This window comes from Eulemur rufifrons, chromosome 16, assembly GCF_041146395.1.
Source record: "Eulemur rufifrons isolate Redbay chromosome 16, OSU_ERuf_1, whole genome shotgun sequence".
In the NCBI taxonomy this organism is placed as follows: Eukaryota; Metazoa; Chordata; class Mammalia; order Primates; family Lemuridae; genus Eulemur; species Eulemur rufifrons.
Window position 1 is genome coordinate 57,056,329 of NC_090998.1, and position 20,684 is coordinate 57,077,012.

Here is a 20,684-nt window from a genome sequence, read left to right on the forward strand (position 1 = left end):
TGCCATCTCTTATGCAATAAACTACTTTATTTTGTCTGTGAGTTCTCTAAGGAGTAACACAAGCATAAAGGGTGTATTCGGCATACATGAAATATAACCCTATTAGAGTAGCCAACTAAATTACAGAATCTCTGAAGCAGAAAAGCTACCAACTCTGTGAAATGATGGTCTTTCTATTCTTGAATAAAATGAAATGATAAGGCTGCTGATTTCAATAAAAGAATTTAAACCAAAAATCCAGAGTCATACAAAATGAACCTAATAAAACTGAAATGGCAGTACATATAATCTATTTGTTGATTGCATTGAAGGAAAAAAAGAGGCTAATCAGAATGGCTGTGAATACGCTAGCTCATTTTGAAAAAGAATAAACAATAGGAAAAGGAGTAGTAGAGATAAACTACTTCTTCATATCAAGGATTACTACTCCAAACCACCTGTTAAAATATGCTGTCATCATTGTGTTTATCAAAGTCAGAGAAGTGGCTTATAAGATGGTGATATTTCTAGACACAGGAAACTAGATTTTTAACTATAAACCTAAAAATATAATTCTAGTAATAAGTCATATTACTAATGCTATTCTTAATAATGATGATTTATTTCCTATCGAATTTTATTTGCTGAATATTGTAGTTGAAGTGTTTGTAATTTCTATATATTTGATATTCTTCAATACTTACCATTTAACCCTTATCAACCCCTTCATTCTGTTCAAAATATTTTTTGACTTTTTTCCCAAGTCTACAAACCATAAATTCTCAATCAGCCTCCAACTAAAAGCTAATACTTATTCATAATCAGCTACTAAGGAATTTGATGGATGAAAGGAAGTAAGTCAAGAAAGAAAAAGACAGAGTTTGGTCAGCATTCTATTTGTAAACCATTCCATTTCTACTACTATATTTTTTATTCAAGCTTGCAACCAAAATGATGTTCGATGAAAAACCAAAAGATGCTTGTGAATTTAATCCATTATTCATGTGGAAAAAAGTATAAGGAAAGTTTCTTGGAATAATATGTAAGGTCATACATGGTCTTGTTCTATTTAATATAAATATTACTGAACTATATAGGATAGCTAAAAAGCTGAAGTTTGCAATGTGTTTTATATCCGTCTGTCCCCATAAATATTTATATTTTTTACAGATGTATAGTTAGGGGATTCTTGACTAGGACAATTGTGAAAATCTTTGGAAAGAGATCTAAACATATTTTTTAAAGAAAACTTACTAAGTAGGTTATTAATCAATGAGATCTAATTTTCATTAAAGGAGTACACTTTAAGTACCTAATACATGCCATGAGCTGGGGCTGTGAAGACAAAATACAGGTTGTCCCCATAGGGAAAATGGGAAATTGTAGCTAAATGTACCTTTATTTACAAAATATTCATTATAGGATTTTACAAAATTTTTCCTTTGTATGGAGACTTTTGGGACACCCTGTATATCAGCAGTCCCTTTCTCAAGGAAATCATACAAAGGGACAGAAAGATATGGTCATTTATTGATTGCTAGGTAGTATCTTAAGTAGCCACATCTTACAGCACTCAGAAAAATATGTGCTAGCATCCAAGTTTTATAGATGAGATAATATATTAGGTGACTATAAAAACAACTATAAATCAATTGAATGAATGCTAGAGAAATATATTCCAAATGTTATCTGAGAACAAAGGAAAAGATGATTTCTTGTTCAGCACAAAGCATCACTGAGGCATTCAAGTGTTGGCATTCTATTAGGGTCTTTCAGATGAGCATACTTCATTATTGCTGCTGAGTAATAACACAAATTTAGTGGCTTAAAATAAAACACATTTATTATCTTACTGTTTCTGTGGATGAGGAATCTGGGCATGGCTTAGCTGGGTCTTCTGTTTAAGGATTTATAAGGTTGCAGTCAGTGTTTTGGCCAGGGCTGCAGTCCATCAATGCTCAAATAGTGAAGAATCCTGGAAGAATATACTTACAAGGTCACTCAGGTTTCTGACAGAATTCAGTTCCTTGTGGACTTTTAAGACTAAGGTTGGTAAGAATTGGTAAGAATTCCCAGATTCCACCATGTTCTAAAGCAGGGAATTATACCAGGACATAAATATAGGAGATGGGGACATGGGGGCCACCTTAAAAGTTAGTCTGCCACAGATACTGTTAAATGAAGAAGATTGCCTCTGTGTGAAGAGCATGCAACAGATAGGTAAGCAAAGAAAAATGTGGGAAGAAATGAGATTTAAATTTGCCTTGGAATAGTATACTTATGTTCCTGGTAATGTTGAATCATACATTTTTCAAAATATTAGACCCAAGGGATTTGAATAATAGTAATAATAATAGCAGTTATCACTTAGCTCACATTATGTGCTATAAACTGTGTTGACAGTTATGCATATGATTCCCAAATTTAACAAATAAAAATACAGGACACGTAAATTTTAATTTCTGGTAACAACAAATAATGTGTATTTTTTTGTATTAGTGGGTTCCAATTTATTTTAGTATAAGTTTGTTCAAATATTTGGGATGTACTTATACTGTAATAGTCATTACTTGTTTGAAATTCAAATTTAATAGGTTATTAATCATTTTCCCTGGCAACCTAATGGTGTATGTATTATCTTATTTATTACTGACAAAAATGAAGCAAATAGTATTAGTATCATCATCCTTTTATTATTATCCTAAAGATTATTTAACTGAAACTTAAGAAGTTTAAGTCCTTATTCAAAGTACAGATTTTTAAGTGGTAAGGCAAGCATTCAAATATAGTATTAACACAGTTAAAAGAGATTGCCATTTTGACTTTTATAATTTACTGCCTTTCAGCATAAAATATTATTTTTAATATTTATTTCAATAAATTATTTACTCAGTGAGTTAAAAAATAAAAAACAATACCTTAGCAAAAAGAATTTGAAACTAGATACACTTACTAGACACAGTGTGGACAAATGGCAATGATTAAATTTGGGAAGAGGAAAGGCTGTGCAAGAACAGCATTGCTGTGGTATTTTAGCAGAGGGAGGCCTAGGAAACAGAAATCTGATGGGGAAAAAAATGAAGGATGCTGTTGGAGTCTCACTGTGGTAAAGTGTAAAGTACCCTATGTAAAGTACTTATAATCCTTGGGTTCTTTTATTGCTAAATCCTTATTTCTTAAGTCCATCAAATCTATGATGAATTCAAGATCAGCAAAGGTCTCCTTTCAATTTGATTTTTATTCCCCTATTGGGCGTTGCTTTAATATATGTTATAATCTAGCAAATTTTCTCTTCTCTCCCTGCAAGAGAATGAAAGCTGGTATAAATATCCAAAATAAGCATGAGTCATTTCTCCTGAGAAGACATTGCATTCTATATGTCTAGTAACCTTACAAACACTGTATTTGGTTTGGTGGCCTGAGATGTATATTATAAAGTAAGGTATTTTTGAATCTAATTTTTCACTGTGATTAAGATGGAAGGGTTTAGAAATGTTCAAAAAGCATCCACAGTTTTATAAGAAAGCATTGTTTGCTGAGGGGAAGTCAGACTGTGTGACTGAATATTACACCAAGCTTTTTCAGTCCTCAAAACTACAGTAGATTACATAAGCTCCTAATAACTTTACTGTAGATGTTAAACAATACATCACTCTACCTTGTCCTCAATATCTCTCCCTTCTCTCATCCCATTCCAAGTTCCTTTTTCTTTATTTCCTATTTATCCCTGAACCAAATTTATTTATTTACCTATCTACTTGTTTTAAAATTTATTTATAACCTAATTTATTCATAACAAAAAGTATTTATCCTGGTAACCAAAGCTCAGAATATATAAAACAGAAAAGGTAATTATACATTTTGTATCAAAATTTTGCAAAGAAAACAAAAAAAGATTTTTACATGTGTCTGTTAGAGTAGATTAAGTTATAACTTACGCATTAGAAAAAATATTCTCCCAACTGCAGAGACTAAGCACAACCAAAACTTATTCCCTGCTAATTACATGTTCCCAAAACAGGTTGGTGAGAAGTTCTATTCTCTGTATTTACTAAGGGCCCCAGCCAAGAAGAGGTTCCATCTAAGAAAAGAGAAGTGCAGTATCATGTACTCATGTGTTTGTTCTTAAAGCTCTTCTCCAGAAGTGGCACATCACTTTTGTTCCATTATGTTGTCTCAGAATTAGAAAGGGACAGGAAAATACAATCGTACCTTCTATTCTACCTAGAAGGAGAATAGAAATATTTGATCAGAAGTGCCAATAATTATTACTCAAAATCATGAACAAGGCTGGACGTAGTGGCTCACTCCTATAATCCTAGCACTCTGTGAGGCCGAGGCTGGCGGATTGTTTGAGCTCCGGAGTTCCAGACCAGCCTGATCAAGAGCGAGACCTGGTCTCTACTAAAAATAGAAAGAAATTATATGGACTGCTAAAAATATATATATAGAAAAATTAGCCAGGCATGGTGGCACATGCCTGTAGTCCCAGCTACTCGGGAGGCTGAGGCAGGAGGATTGCTTGAGCCCAGGAGTTTGAGGTTGCTGTGAGCTAGGCTGACACCATGGCACTCTAGCCCAGGCAACAGAGTGAGACTCTGTCTCAAAAAAAAAAAAAAAAAAAAAAACCCATGAACAAATTTGGACTGCTTTTTTTTCTTTTTTTAAATAAAAAAGGTCACCTTGTTGAATGTGTATGCAGGATTAAAAAAGCAGACAGATCACTATTTACACCTGGGGATTAAAGAAAATACCTCACTGGACAGCCATGGGATCAATATTGTTATAGGTACATCATGAATACACATTTACAATTTTATCAAATCAGTTCCCTTGGGAAAAACAAAAGAAGGGGCTCTTTGGATACATCAGTAATATTTATTTTCTTCTAATGGGAGTAAATTTCTTTAGAGAGTGTCTTCATTCAGGTTATTTAAGAAATAATAAACAGTAAGCAACTGATGTGCTTTCTGAACTGGTTTCACACATCCTTACTCTTGGGGCAATCAACTATAAATTGTCATCATCTGAATGCTTTCTGGAAAATGTGTGAATTCTCACTTCATATTTGATTCTCAATTTAAAAATATCAAAATGTTTATGGATATCTGAAAGTTTTCTTTGTCATAAACCTAAACTGATATCACTGGATATCATTTTTATGTGAAGTAGTTTTGAAAACTCAACTGTAGACAAAAGGGGTACATTTTCATAAATCCTTTTTATATGACTTGTTTCAAATATTTAAAAGTTATGGAGTGAACTAAACACCCAGGTGTGGGTTGGGGGGATTGTATACATGTGAATTTAAGTATGAAAATCACAGAAGATGAAAAAAGTTGCGTGGTATTGTAATTTGATAGCTCTGCTCTTCCTTTCCCACCCACTCCCCACACCTAAAGGAAATACAGACAGTCCCCAACTTATGGTGGATTGACTTAAAATATTTTTTTAAATTTATGATAGTGCCAAAGCAATACACATGTAGTAGAAATCCTACTTAAAATGTTCAATTTTGATTTTTTCTCAAGCTAGGAATATGCTCCACCATACTCTCTCAAGATGCTGGGGGAAATCATCTAACACAAAGCCTACTTTATAATACAATATCTCATGTAATTGATTGAATATTGTGCTCAAAAGTGTTCTGAGCACATTTAAGGTAGTCCAGGCTAAGGTATGATGTTTGGTAGGTTGGGAGTATTAAATGCATTTTCAACTTAAGATATTTTCAACTTACCATGGGTTTACCAGGATGCAACCCCATGGTAAGCTGAGGAACATCTGTAGATTACCAGAAAAGTTTAATTTAGCTTCACCCTACATCATTTCAACTCACTTCTTATCAACAAGTGTCCATTCAGTCCATGCATCTTGCAAGGCAATTTACCAGGCATTTATGAGTACATAAGGGAAAAAGTTTCTGCCTAATGACAGAATTATATATACCTCATATACTTCATTGTTTTTCATTTTTCTCCTACATGTTTACATGGCCAGTCTTTGGGGGTGCTACTTGTTTATGAAAATTGACTATTGTACAGGAGCAGCCAGTGGAGGAAACGGTGAATCTTTGTTCCCCAAGACTGGCTCCAAAAATGGAGCCTGTTCTGATTTTCTAGGATGTTAAGGGGGGTGGGTCATCTCCTTTCTGGATCTCAAAGTTGTAACGATATGAGGAGAAAGGAAACGGAAAGTACAGTAGTAGCAATCTCTCTGGGGCAGCGAAGAGAAGAAAGCAGATTGTGGGCTTGTTTTCACAACAGGTGATGGAGGTAATAACTACAGATGGGATTTTTGGGTTGACCTTAATTCTGAAAAATCTCAAGAGGCCACTGAAATTGTATCTATTTCATTCTTTCATTTCTTCTGAATCTTGTTCTATAACCTATAGTAGTGACCTGTCACATAATAATATGTTTAAAAAAAGAAAAAGAAAAAAATAACAAAAATAAAAAAGATCTTGTCAGCACTTTTGTGCTCACTTTTCTGAAATAGAAGTAGAAAAGGTGCAAAATGGTCACAGTTTATGTAAATAAGCAGCATTTCACTCAATGAGAAAAAGGAAGCTGCTATGTTTGAGTAGAAAGAGGAAGGATCTCTACTTCATTTTTTTTTCTCCTGTTACTAATTGGTATAAAAACATAGATTTTGTTTTCTCTGAGCCTAACTTTATAACTATAGAACAAGAAAGGATGGGGAAAATTTAAAAAAAACAATTTTATTTTATTTTTCTTTAAAAAAAATCCATCTAATTGAAAAGGTATCTCCTCATAACTACCTAACATGTAGCAGAAGTGCTTAAAACAGGATCTGGGATCAAATTTCCCAGGCTTTACTCCTATTTTTTCCACTTCTCTGTTGTATGATATGTAATAGGTTACTTAATCACTCTGTTCACCTTTTCTTCTCTCAAAAAGTAGATATTAATAATACTTGCCTCAAGAGTTTAAAGCACATGACTATAAAGTAAGTTAATAGAATAACCCATGCACAAAGCAATGAATTAAAGTTAGCTATTTTATTGGTTATTCTCATAATTTTATTATATGTATCTTCCACCTCTGGTCTACTTTTCTAGTATACTGACTTTTTGTCTCTGCTTATTTTTTTATTGGACCAAAAAGATGCTGAATTGGAATAATGTGATCAATTGTAGTATTTGACTTGTAACTTTTTGTCTGCATTAGTCATTTTCTACATTTTAATCTTATGTGTTTTTGAGCCTTTCATCTTTATTTCATAATTCCATGTCTCTCAACAATACCTATTTTTTATTTTACTTTAATGTATGTATTTAAATCCACTCAACAAACTGTCACTGATCATTAAAATGTGGACCTTTTAAATTCAGTGTAAAAATATCTAAATGTCATCAGATTCATTAGGATGCATGTCTTGTTTCTATTTTTAATAAGTCCTATATATATATGATGTTATTAATTTGACTGGTAAATTGATTTGCTGTCCCAAAGAAGATTCTTGACTACCGTTGAATTCTCACTTTTTTCTCAATGTTTGTTTTTCTTTTTTTAATTAAGGGTCTGTCTCTTATATTTTCTGGCTAAGAAGCATATTTCTTTTCTTTGAGTACATACATGTACTTAATATTTCCCCTTCCCTTGATTACGTTTTACTCATTTATTCTTTTGGCCTGCTCTATTATTCTTCTACTAGATTCTTGACTTCAAAGTTTAACTCACACAGAGCTTCTTTTTTTCATAAAACACTCAAAGATATAAATTTCTACCAAAATTCCTCTTTAGATGAACCTCACATATTTTCTGTATAGCTTTCTTTCATTGCCATTTAGCTCTAAGAATTTTATTATTTTTCTTTGGGGTCCTTTTAGAGAAACAGATCAAAAGAACCCTCCTCTGAGCTCCAGAGACATCATCCAAATACCATCTTTTCTTTAGAAATCTGGATCCCATTTTCAAGAGTCCCCCATTCATCCTAGTTCTTAATATCCACAACTTCTTTCCTTATTTTTCTTTAGCCCTTGGGGTGCCAGTTGCTTTCTGTAATTTCTGTTTTGTATACATAGCACTGGCCTTACTGAAGTCAGACAGAAAATTTAATTCTATGAGTTGTAGAATTACAATAAATCCCCAACTTTTTCAATGCTCTCATGTGAAAGTTGAGGTAATTGATTGGGAGGAAGCAAGTATGAGACATGGAATGGTAACATCTGTGTGGACTCAAATGTTGCTGGGAATGTGGAAACCTCTTCTTGTGCTGAGACTTCTTTGTAAATGGAAGCACCATGCCTTCTCCAGTCTGAGGAGGCAAATTTCTCTTGCTTAAAAACTCCATAATATCCTCACGGGGGGACAATGGTCTTGTAAGGTTATGTTTACTCTCCTTAAAAAGTCACAATACTTTGTTGCCTCTAAATTTATAACTCTAGTTATATCTTAACATGCTCCAGGAGAGAAGTAAAAAGTCATATATGGGAGGAAACAGCTTGTACTCCAAAAGAATTTCAAGGTTTTACCCATAAACAAAGCCAAATACCTACAATCAAGTGATCTTCAACAAAGCAGATAAAAACATGCACACACTGAGAAAAGGACGTCCTATTCATAAATGTTGCTGGGAAAATTGGATAACCACATGCAGAAGAATGAAACTGGTTCCCTCTCTCTCACCATACACAAAAATTCTAGAAGAAAATCTAGGAAAAACTCTTCTGAACATTGGCCTAAGTGAAGAATTTATGACTAAGACCCCAAAGCAAATGCAACAAAAACAAAAATAAATAAATAAATCTTAATTCAACTAAAATGTTTCTGCACAGGAAAAGAAACAATCAACAGAGTAAATAGATAACCTACAGAATGGGACGAAATATTAGCAAACTATGCATCTGAAAGAGGACCAATATTCAGAATCTACAAGGAACTTAAACAAATGAACAAGGACAAAAGAACCAATAACCCCATTAAAAAGTGGGTAAAGACATGAACAGATATTTTTCAAGAGAAGACATACAAATGACCAACAAACATATAAAAAAAGGTTAATATCACTAAGCATCAGGGAAATTCAAATTAAAACCACAATGAAATATCACTTTACCCCAGGCAGAATGGCCGTTACTAAAAACTAAAACTAAAAAAACAAACAAAACAAAACAAAACACAAATAAACAATAGATGTTGGTATGGATGCATGAAAAGGGAAGACTCATGCACTGTTGGTGGGAATATAAGTGAGTACAACCTCTATAGAAAACAGTATGGAGATTTCTCAAAAAACTAAAAGTAGATCTATAATTCAATTTAGCAATCCCATTATTATCTACTCAAAGGAAAGGAAGTCATTATATCAAAAAGACACCAACAATCATCTGTTTATTGCAGCACAATTCACAATTACAAAGATGTAGAATCAACTTAAGTGCCTATCAGCTGAGGAGTGAATAAAGAAAATTTGGTATTTATATATATTTGCCATGAAATACTACCCAGCGATAAAAGCAAATGAATTGGATAGAGCTGGAGGCCATTATCCTAAGTGAACTAACTCAGGAACAGAAAACCAAATGCCCCATGTTCTCACTTATAAGTGGAAACTAAGCTGTGGGTATGCAGAAGCATAGAGAATACACAATGGACATCAGAGGGGAGGAGAGTGGGAGGGGAGTAAGAGAAGAAAAACCTACCTCTAGAGCCTAATGTACACTTCAGGTGACAGGTACACTAAAAATCCAGACATGATCACTATACATATCACCCATGTAAACAAAAACTACTTGTACCCCTAAATCTACTGAAATAATAAATATTAAAACAAATTTAAAAATGAAAAAGTGCATTATCAACTTTTTATAAATTTCCTATAACATTTACTTTCAATGACACCCCCCCCAAAAAAGAACTTCAAAGTTTTGCTAATTAACATTAGCAAAAACCTGGGATATATGTATGAAAATGGATTCTAAGGATCTTAAACTAAAGATAATGGAATATATTGCAGGATCAGGACAAGGTGATTGACAAAAGTGAGCTTGAGTTTCATGCTGAATTTAGTAGGTTTAACTCAGCTGCAAGTGGCTCTAACAGATTACTTGATTGATTGACAAAAATTTTGACCAAATGGTGATCTGTTATATTCAATAATTTGAGAAGTCAGAGTTTTCCTTGTAAAATGCAGAAGAAGGAATCCAAAGTATTAGGGATATGGGATGTTTGAGCAGATTTATAATGTGTTACCTGCACGCTTCCCTCAAAAGTGCTAAGAAAACATTTTATTCACTAAGATATTGAGAGATACATTTGGGAGGTGATTGCTAGTTTTCTCAAAAATATCTGTGATAGATATCTTCTATAGATGAGGTATCATTTTGGGAGAGGCTGCGATTGAGCTAGATTTTCTGATTTCGAAGGAAATGATGGAATCCTGCTGTAGCAGGTGCCAGGAGGCATCGTGCAAATGCCAGAGACACAGAGGGCCCGTTTATCATAAAGGATGGCAGAGACAAAGAGCAATCAGAACGTTTTGATTCTCAGGAATATCTGGCAATGGCTTATCAATCAATGTGTGCCTAGGAATAAAATGCTTAAACAGCCTATTAAAATGTTACTTGATTAGATAATAGGAAAAATCTCCAATCTGGTAACTAGAAAACTGACTAGAGTCAGAATAATAGAGTCATATCTTCTCACCATTGAGTCCAAATTTCAGTCAAATTTTAGGTTTCCAGACCTAAGCCTATTCTCAAACTTGATAGACAGACATTGAATTGAATTCCTGAGGACTCAAAAGACCATTCTGCTCCACTAGTAAAAGGGGAGGCTTATGCTTTTCAGGTGACAAATACAATTTTTGTCTCAAGTTCAAATTGCAGAGCCAAGGCATTTCTGTGGACTCACTCATCAATTGGTAAAATCATCACAATTGCTCTCTGACATGTGGTAGAGGGTGATTACATTAGGAAGAGCAAATAAAAGCTCCTTCCCTATGAGGATGTTAATCCAGAAATAATAAAACATTAACAAATGCCTAGGGTCACAGGCAGGTGTACAGGTGACAGCTTCCATCAAAGACTTGAAAGAAACAGGGGTGATGACATTCCATCCCCATTAGATTCCCTATTTGGCCTATGTAGCAGACAGAGGGATCTTCATGATTGACTGTGGCTTACCTTAAATTTAATCAAGATGTTAGTTTATTTGATTAAGTTTACTGTCTTACTGGAAACTTCAACATTGTCCCTGGCACCTAGCATGCCAGTATCGACCTGATGAATCCTTCTTTTCTGTACCAATTTTCAAGGACAATGAGAAGCTTTTTGTTTGGTTTTGTTTTTTTCCCTAGCAGGGCTAAAACTATGCCATCATCACTTTGCCTCATAGATATAACAACTATCTTTCTCGCTACCATAATGTATTTCTCAGATACCTTATTGTCTTTAAACAACAGAACTCATACTGAGCCTCACATTGATGGCGTTAAGTTCATTGAACCTGATGGTCAGGAAGTAGCAAATACTTGAGTTGGCTTTATCAGAATAAAATGCCCATGGAATTTCAGGGGCCTGCCATGTTGAAGGGATGGGAGGTGTGCTGCAATATTTGCATGTCTGTGTATTCCCTCCATGGTAAAGAAGTTACTTTACCTTTTGCTGTCTACCACTAAGAAAGAAAAAAACTACATAGAACACTTAGAATATTTTGGATCTTAATAGCAACATATACTATATGTGAGTTTGCTATGTCAATTCACTTTTTGAAAAAACACATAAAACTGTTAGTTTTTGTGTGAGTAACCGATCAAGAGAAACTCTACAGAAAGCTCAGACCACAATGCAAGTACTCCTTGGGATTTCACAACCCAACAGATTTGATATTAAAAGTATCTATGACAGTGCCACAGCAAGTACAGTCCATAAACTCTCACAGTCAACAGTAAAATAGGAAAGTGCAACATAAGGTCAACGACAATATCACTAAGCCTATTGTTATATATGTATATGCATATATGTGTGTGTGTATATACATATATATTACACATACATATATATATATATGTCTATCTCAATTAAGGAAGCAGAAAATTGGTTTATAGTCTGGTGCTGATAGCACTTTGAGTGGCCCTGATCAATAGAGATGTTTATGGAGCTTTTGGAGGGTCTGTGTAGAAGAATTGCAATTCAGATATCTAAGATTCTAGTCTGACCCTATGCACTCCCCAAGAGGTTATTATTCTGTTTTGGAAAACAGCTTCTGGCTGCCTAGAGGACCCTGGTAGAGAAAGAATGCCATAGAACCTGCAGAGGCTATGCCTGTGAGTTGCCTGTTATAAACTGGATGTTACCTGTTTCCTCAAACCATAGTGTTAGGCATTATTAGTATTTATATTTTATCAAATATAGATAGTGTTGAAGAGACTGGACTGAAGCAGGTCTGAACACAAATAAGTTACATGAGCCATTTAGAATATGTTGGATTAGATTCTTACTGCATTTCTTTCTCTGCTTCAGTTCATACTTACAGTCCCAACTCCTTATGCCCAGTTGCCTGAGGAGATAATTTCTCAGGGCTAGTTTTCAGATGGATCCGCATGATACCTTGGTACTAACCAGAAGTAGACTACTGCAGTAGTACAACCCCAATAGGAAGTATCTTTGAAAGAAAGAGATGAAAGGAATTCTCCTAGTGAACAGATCTTCAAGCAGTACATTTCATCATCCAATTTGTCATTTGAGAGATGAATAGAAGTATGAATCTACACTGATTTTTGAGCAATGGTTAATCATTTGCCTATATGGTTAGAGATTTGAAAACAACAGGATTGGAAGTTTAGTGACAAAATGGTCATAGGAAGAGGCATGTGGAAGAACCTCTTAGAATGGTCCAGAATGCTCACCAAAAGGCATCCACTACGGAACAGGCTCTCACTAATTAGAAAATTCGATAAATTCTGTGTATGTCAGCCAGTCTTATTCCTAACCATCTCAGTGCTTTCTCTGTTGTCCCATGTACAAAATGTTAAATGATGACACAGATGGAGGCCATGCATGGGCTCAGGAACATGGGTTTTCTCTTATAAAGACTTGCTGCTGTCATGCTGAGCTCCTGATATGCCTTCATTCTCTGGGGGAATTAGGCTCCCACCCACTGGCACATTGATTACATTGGACTCGTTCCACAGTGGAAGAGCAATGATTTGTTCTCAGTGGAATAATGCATAGTTTGGATATGGATTTAATTTTTGAGCTCATATTTCTCCTTCCAGAACTACCATCTGTGGAATTAGAATGCTTTATTTACCATTATGGTATTCTGTGTAACATTGTTTCTGATGAAAGAATTCATTTCACAGAAAAATAAAATATAACAATGTTTCATGTTATGAAATTCGTTGATTTTTTTGTAACTTTTTTTATAGAACACTGGCCTTAAAGAACTTTGAAATGGTCTTCTGAAGAATCAGCTACGGTATCATTCATGTAAGAGACAATATCCAGATTGGATGGAAAACTATCCTACAAGGAGTGTTATGTTTTTGTTTGTTTTTGTTTTATAATCAATATTGCACATATAGTGGTATTTCTTCCATAGTGAAAATATCAACTGTGGAAATCAAGGCATGCTAGTGGAAATGCACCTACCAGGTGCAATGGTTAACACCTGTAATCCTAGCACTTGGAGAGGCCCAGAAATGAAGATCATTTGAGACCAAGAGTTTGAGACCAGCCTGAACAACATAATGAGACCCCATCTCTACAGAAAAGAAAAAAGAAATGCTTCAGTCACTATAAATGTAATAATCCACTTACACATTTTTTTTTCATATTTCCTCAACTTTAAGTGCTGTTGGTTTGAAGATTTTATGAATAGTTTTCAAAGGAAGAATGCTTTCACCGGGGGACATACAGTTCATTTAATTGGAAGTTTATATTGTTCTCTGGCTATTTTAGGTTTTCCATGTCATTGAATATGCAGGCAGAGAGGGTGCCTAGGCTACTGGCTGGGGTAAATTATCCTAATTATCAAAGGAACATTGGGGTTGCTGCTACAAAGTGAGAGAAGGAGAACAAGGTTTGAAATGCATAATATTTTCTTAGGCACCTCTTACTACTTCTGTATCATGTATCAAAATTGGCCTAAAAACTGAAGACCACTGAGTATTCAAAACACTAATTAATGAAGACATAAATCACTCCATCAAGACTCCACCGAATGAAGTTCTGAATGAGAGCAAATGGATAATAGAAGAAGGAAAAGGTAAATATAAACGACTTTGTGATATAAACAGAAATGAGAATTTTAACTGCCATGAATGCTTTTTCTTTGCTTGTTATATATTTAATTGTACACATTTACTTTCTCCTCCTCCTCCCCCATCTTCTCTTCCTTTTTCTCCTCCTTCTCCCTCTTCCTTTCCCCTCCCCCATTTCCCATCCTCCCTTCCTCATATTTTATGTAAAGATTGTTGCTGGTGTTTAACTTTACAATTTAGTCTTTAGGTTACTAGAAGTAGGTCTGTTACTGTTTTTAAGGAGTAAGGAATGTCATTTAGGGATGAGTGCCACTCGTGTCACCCAGAGATGGAGATGATGAGAGTTGGGACTTTGAGAGAGGAGCTTTGTTTGTATGAAGGGTAGTTATATATGGTCACGAGAAACTGTTTTTGTTTTGCTTTGTTTTGAAGGTGAAATGTTGTAAGAGGAAGTGTGCAGATGCTAAATAGTTCCAATTTTCAGGGATTTTTTTTTACACATTTCCAAACCTGCTTTATTGTGTCCCTTAAAAGGCAGCATCACAAGTCACCCAATTACCCTTCCCTTTACTTGGCTGTAATCAACTCGAGGGCAGATACCATGATTTTTTTATCTGTGCTCATCTATAGCTTTTATAAAGTCAGCAAACAGGAAAATTTCTGGTTCAAAGTAGGCCTAAAGTAACTATTTGTTTAGTGAAATTTAAATGAGAGAAATAATTAGCTAAATAACAGCTTTGGATATTTTGGGTTTTTTTCCTGCACAGAATTACACAGTTGAATTCATTTGTTAAACAGATACTTATGCAGGGCCTTCCATATGCTACACACTCTTCTATTATTGGTGATTCCTGGGTTAATAACATCGATAGCAACCTAAGTCTGAGAAAATAAAAATCAAATTAAATTTTTCATTTGTATGACTGATCTTTTATTAGAATCTTTGTGCTTGTGAGATCATAAATTTATTTTTATATTATGGATTATTACTAAAGTTTTAGAAAAATTATTATTTTAAATATTGCATCCCATTTTGTTTATTTTTGATAGATAATGATTCCTAGCATGCTAGGGTAGATAATTAAAGGTAAAGCAGCTAGTAGAATTTGGATACTGAGGAATTCAGTTTATATACTAGCTACTTAGTTTTTTATGAGACCATTAAGGTTACTTAGATTTCCCATCTTTTTTTTCTTTGTGTTTAAATTTGGAAGGTTTCTACGGACTTGTCTTCAAGCTCACTGATTCTTTCACAACTTTAAGTTTACTGATAAACATGTGAAAAGCGTTCTTCATTTTTGTTACTGTGTTTTGATTTACAGAATTTCCTCTTGGTTATCTCTTATAGTTTCCATTGTTCTGCTTATGTTATCCCTCTGGTCTTTCATGCTGTATACTTTTTCCGATACAGCCTTAACATATTAATCATAATTATTTTAAATTCCCTATCTGATAATCACAACCTCTGTGCCATATCTGAATCTGGTTCTGATGATTGTTTTGGCTCTTCAGACTGTGTTTTTTCTTATCTTTTGACATCTTTTAAATTTTTTTTTCTTTTGGTGAAAGATGGACATGTTGCTTGGGGTAATATGAACTGGGTGATAGACCATTAGTGTGAGAAGTTACGTGAATCTGGCGAGCAGTTGGGGCTGTGTCCAATGTTAATTGTAGCTGTAGGTATGAGAGATTTTTTCAAATTTCTCTAGTGTCCTTGTTTTTGTTTCCCTTCTTGGCTTTGGGGCTTTGCTTTGTGCTACTTCTCAGAGAGGATCTGTGTCTTGCAGCTATTTCTGCTGTAATCCACTGCTACCATGCTGGTATGGTGGTAAAGTGGAGGGAGGAGTGTTGTATAATCTTTTGATTAAGTCAAGTCTCTTGTGGGCCTGTATCTCAAGAGTGTGGGTAGCTTTTACAACTATTTCCGTCTCCTCTGAAGCCGTCTACCTCTTGCTTGCCCCTGTCCTCTATTTCCTTCCTGAGCTGCAGCATTCCCAATCTAGTTATTTGAATCCTTCTCATTTGTTGACCATGGATTGTTTTTCCTTAGGTGAGCAGGAAGGCTGTAGCTGCCTAGATTGGGACGGAGTTATTTTACCCTAGGTAGGGTAAAATGTCAGTATCGCCCCCTGGTGATATCTTCTTCCCTGGAGACTAGGCCTGTGTTAAGGAGAAGGATCTGGGAAGGTTTCATGGTGATTGCTCTTCTCCCACTGCCAGAGATGCAAGGAGGATCATTTTGAACCTCAGCTATGAGACTCTGGTGGAGTTTCTGAAGGAAAAGTTCATGAGAGTGTGGAGGCCCACTATGACTGCTCACAGTGTTTGCTCGGTCTTGCTCTAGTGCACACCTTGCTTCTAAAGTTCGTCAAAATTACTAGTTAAATAATATCCAACTCTTCCTACCAGATTATGGTATCCAGCAGCTTCTGCTCTCAAGAAAATCTTGGGCCTTTTATCTCTCTGTATGTGCCTGTCTCTCCAGATTTTATGGTAGCCATTTCCCTGTGACTTCAGTCCTCTGATGAGTCTGAAAAAAAGTCATTAATTTTTTTCTTTTCCAGCTGTTTCTTGTTATAAGGACAGGAGTGATGACTTCAAAACTCTTTATATGTTGAGGCTGAAACCACTACCCCCATCTTTAAAAAAAGGAATTAAAAATACATTTTGCAAAGGATTGACTATTAATTTTGAAATGAAAACTACTTGGTTTTATAAACTATTAAATGTTATGAAAATGTTAGATACTCTTATAAGATTTAACTTAAAATGTTTTAACACTTGGTAAACTTCTTCTTTTTTCCCTCATACTAAAAATGAGTAGATTATGTACTACTTTTGGTTCTTTCTAACACAAGAGATGACTGTTTATCTTCTATTCTGTTTATCTTTATGTTTTCAATCAATACATTTTTAGTATCGACTTTTATCTTCCCTTTAAATATCCATCAGAAACTGTGACCATTCTTTGTTCACTTTTTTATGCCTTTGTTAAAACTGCTAGAAACAACACTTTGGAATCATAAAAATCAATAAGCCTTTTGATCTAACTCCTTCCAATGTCACTTCCTCATCTGGAGTTTTAGGCACCTTTAAGATTCTTCTGACTGGAAATATTTTTTTATTTATATACTTTTTGTTTCTTTTACTTGAGGGAATGATTGATCCTGATCAACTTGTCAACATTTCCTTTTATTTGGTCAGCAGGATGTCTGTTCTTTTCCTAGAACTCTGGAAATATTTCTTGACTTTATAGAAATACAATAGGTTTATGCTACTCACAGTAAGCCTGAACATGGAATTGTGAGTTGTGGTAATAAAACTAATAATAGAGATAAATTAGTGGTAATCAGCATGGTAAAGTAGAGAGACAGTAGAACACAGATCCAAGAAACTGACTGTGTATAACTGGATAAGATAGTATACCTCTCTGAAACTCTATTCCCCAATATCAAAAAAGTGTTCAGGTTGGAAGTTCCCTATAATTATTTGACAAGCATATGTTGAGATCCAACTCTTTGCCAGACACTATTCTAGCTGTCAGGAATACCTTGATGAACAACAAAAGCAAGGTTCTTGCAGTCATGGTGATTAATTCTAGGACGAGGTTAACATTAAATAAAAACAAAGAAATGAAGGCACCGGAAAATATCAGATGATGAGTATTCTACAAAAGACTAAAGTTATTTGACAGTCAGTGAATGCTACTTTAGATTAGGTGATCAGGATGGCCTCAGATCTAAATGACTAGGAATCAGCCATCAATAGAAAAAATAGCAGATGGGAATAAAATTGGCAAAATTAAGACCTGTGGGGAAGACCAGATTTGCTAGACAGCAATAAAAGAATGGGAAAATATAAATTGAAAAATAGAGAAGATTAAAATCTGATTATGTAAGAATCTGTAAGTTAGGTAAGGAGTTGGTTTTATTGCAAGTGTGATTGGAAGCCACTGACAAATTTCCTACCAATTAAATGATTCAGTACTAATTCATTAAATAGCCCTCATCTTGATTTTTTGAAAATATGGAAATTAAAATATATTTATTAGGTTAGTGCAAAAGTAATTGCAGTTTTAGCATTGTTGAAATTTGCCATTTGATATTGGAATACATTCTTAAATAAATGTGGTTATGTTATATATCATTTTAATGTGAATTTTTCACTTTCCTTTTTTTGCTAATGAGTTATCACTTGCTGTTTATTTTGTATTTATTCTAGACTATGGAAATAATGTTAGACAAAAAGCAAATTTCAACAATGTTCTTATTCGAGTTCAAAATGGGTCATAAAGCAGTGGAGACAACTCGCAATAGCAACAACACATTTGGCCCAGGAACTGTTAACAAATGTTTAGTGCAGTGGTGGCTCAAGTTTACAAAGGAGATGAGAGACTTGAAGATGAGGAGCGCAGTGGCCAGCCATCCAAAGTTGACAAAGGCCAATTGAGAGCAATCATTGCAGCTGATCCTCTTACAACTACACTAGAAGTTGCTGAAGAACTCAACAGTGACCATTCTGTGGTCATTCAGCATTTGAAGCAAATTGGAAAGGTGAAAAATCTTGATAAGTGGGTACCCCACGAGCTGACTGAAAATCAAAAAAATCATCGTTTTGAAGTGTCATCTTCTCCTATTGTATGCAACAACAAACTATTTCTCGATTTGTGATGTGCCACAAAAAGTAGATTTTATACGACAACCAGTGATGACCAGCTCAGTGGTTGGACTGAGAAGAAGCTCCACAGCACTTCCTAAAGCCAAACTTTCACCAATAAAACGTCATGGTCACTGTTTGGTGGCCTGCTGCCCATTTGATCCACTACAGCTTTCTGAATCCCGGTGAAACCATTACATCTGAGAAGTATGTTCAACAAATTGATGAGCTGCACCAAAAACTGCAATGCCTGCAGCCAGCATTGATCACCAGAAAAGGCCCAATTCTTCTCCATGACAAAGCCCAACCACATATAGCACAACCAGCACTTCAAAAGTTGAACGAATTGGGCTACAAAGTTTTGCCTCATCCACCATATTCACCTGATCTCTCACCAACCGACTACCACTTCTTCAAGCATCTCGACAACTTTTGGCAGGGAAAATGCTTCCACAACCAGCAGGATGCAGAAAATGCTTTCCAAGAGTTCCTCCAGTCCCAAAGAACAGATTTTTACTCTACAGGGATAAACAAACTTATTTCTTGTTGGCAAAAATGTGTTGATTGTAATGGTTCCTGTTTTGATTAATAAAGATGTGTTTCAGCCTAGTTATAATGATTTAAAATTCATGGTCTGAAACTGCAATTACTTTTATACCAGCCTAATATATGATAAAATAACAAAGATACATTGTATCTGAGAAGTTACTTAAAAATGTCCCTAAATTTATTATCCCTTTTATAATCTTCAAAATGAGATAATAGATTTGGAGGTAGTTTTCATTTTTTGTAAAAATATATATCTATATTATCTTGTATAAAATTCATATTAATTGTTTTACTTTAGTTTATATATGAGAAAACTCTAGTTCATGGTTTTGTGGGGTTTTTTTGAAGTTTTTTCCTGTCTCTTATTTATTTATTTATTTTTGATTTCAGCATATTACAGTGGTACAAATGTTTAGGTTACATATATTGCCTTTGCCCGACCCAAGTCAGAGCTTCAAGCATGTCCATCCCCCAGACCGTGCATGCCACACCCATTAGATGTGAATATATCCATCACCTCCTCCCGCCTCCCATCTGCCCAACACCCGATGAATGTTATTGCTATATGTGCACTTAAGTGTTGATCAGTTAATACCAATTTGATGGTGAGTACATGTCGTGCTTGTTTTTCCATTCTTGGGGTACTTCATTTAGTAGAATGGGCTCCAGCTGTATCCAGGATAATACAAGAGGTGCTAGATCACTGTTGTTTTTTTGTGGCTGAGTAGAACTCCATGGTATACATATACTACATTTTATTAATCCACTTATGTATTGATGGGCACTTGGGTTGTTTCCACATCTTTGTAATTGTGAATTGTGCTGCTATCAACATTCCAGTGCAGATGTCATTTTATTAGAATGTCTTTTGTTCTTTTGGGTAGATGCCCAGTAATGGTATTGTTGGATCAAATGGTAATTCTACTTGTATCTCTTTGAGATATCTCCATATTACTTTCCACAGAGGTAGTACTAGTTTGCAGTCCCACCAGCAGTGTAATGAGTGTCCCTATCTCTCTGCAACCTCACCAACATTTATTGTTTTGGGACTTTTTGATAAAGGCCATTCTCACTGAAGATAAGTGATATCTCACTGTGGTTATGATTTGTATTTCCCTGATGATTAGAGATGTTGAGCATTTTTTCATGTGTTTGTTGGCCATTAGTCTACCTTCTTTTGAAAAGTTTCTGTTCATGTCCTTTGCCCACTTTTTAATAGGGTTGTTTGATTTTTTTCTTGCTGATTTTCCTGAGTTCTATATAGATTCTAG

At 34.8% G+C, this 20,684-nt stretch overlaps 1 pseudogene; it reads left to right on the top strand.

The window, feature by feature from the left end:
- Window positions 1-2,114: 2,114 nt before the first annotated feature.
- On the top strand, window positions 2,115-19,453 carry LOC138397313 (histone-lysine N-methyltransferase SETMAR-like; annotated as a pseudogene).
- The last annotated feature ends 1,231 nt before the right edge of the window (window positions 19,454-20,684 follow it).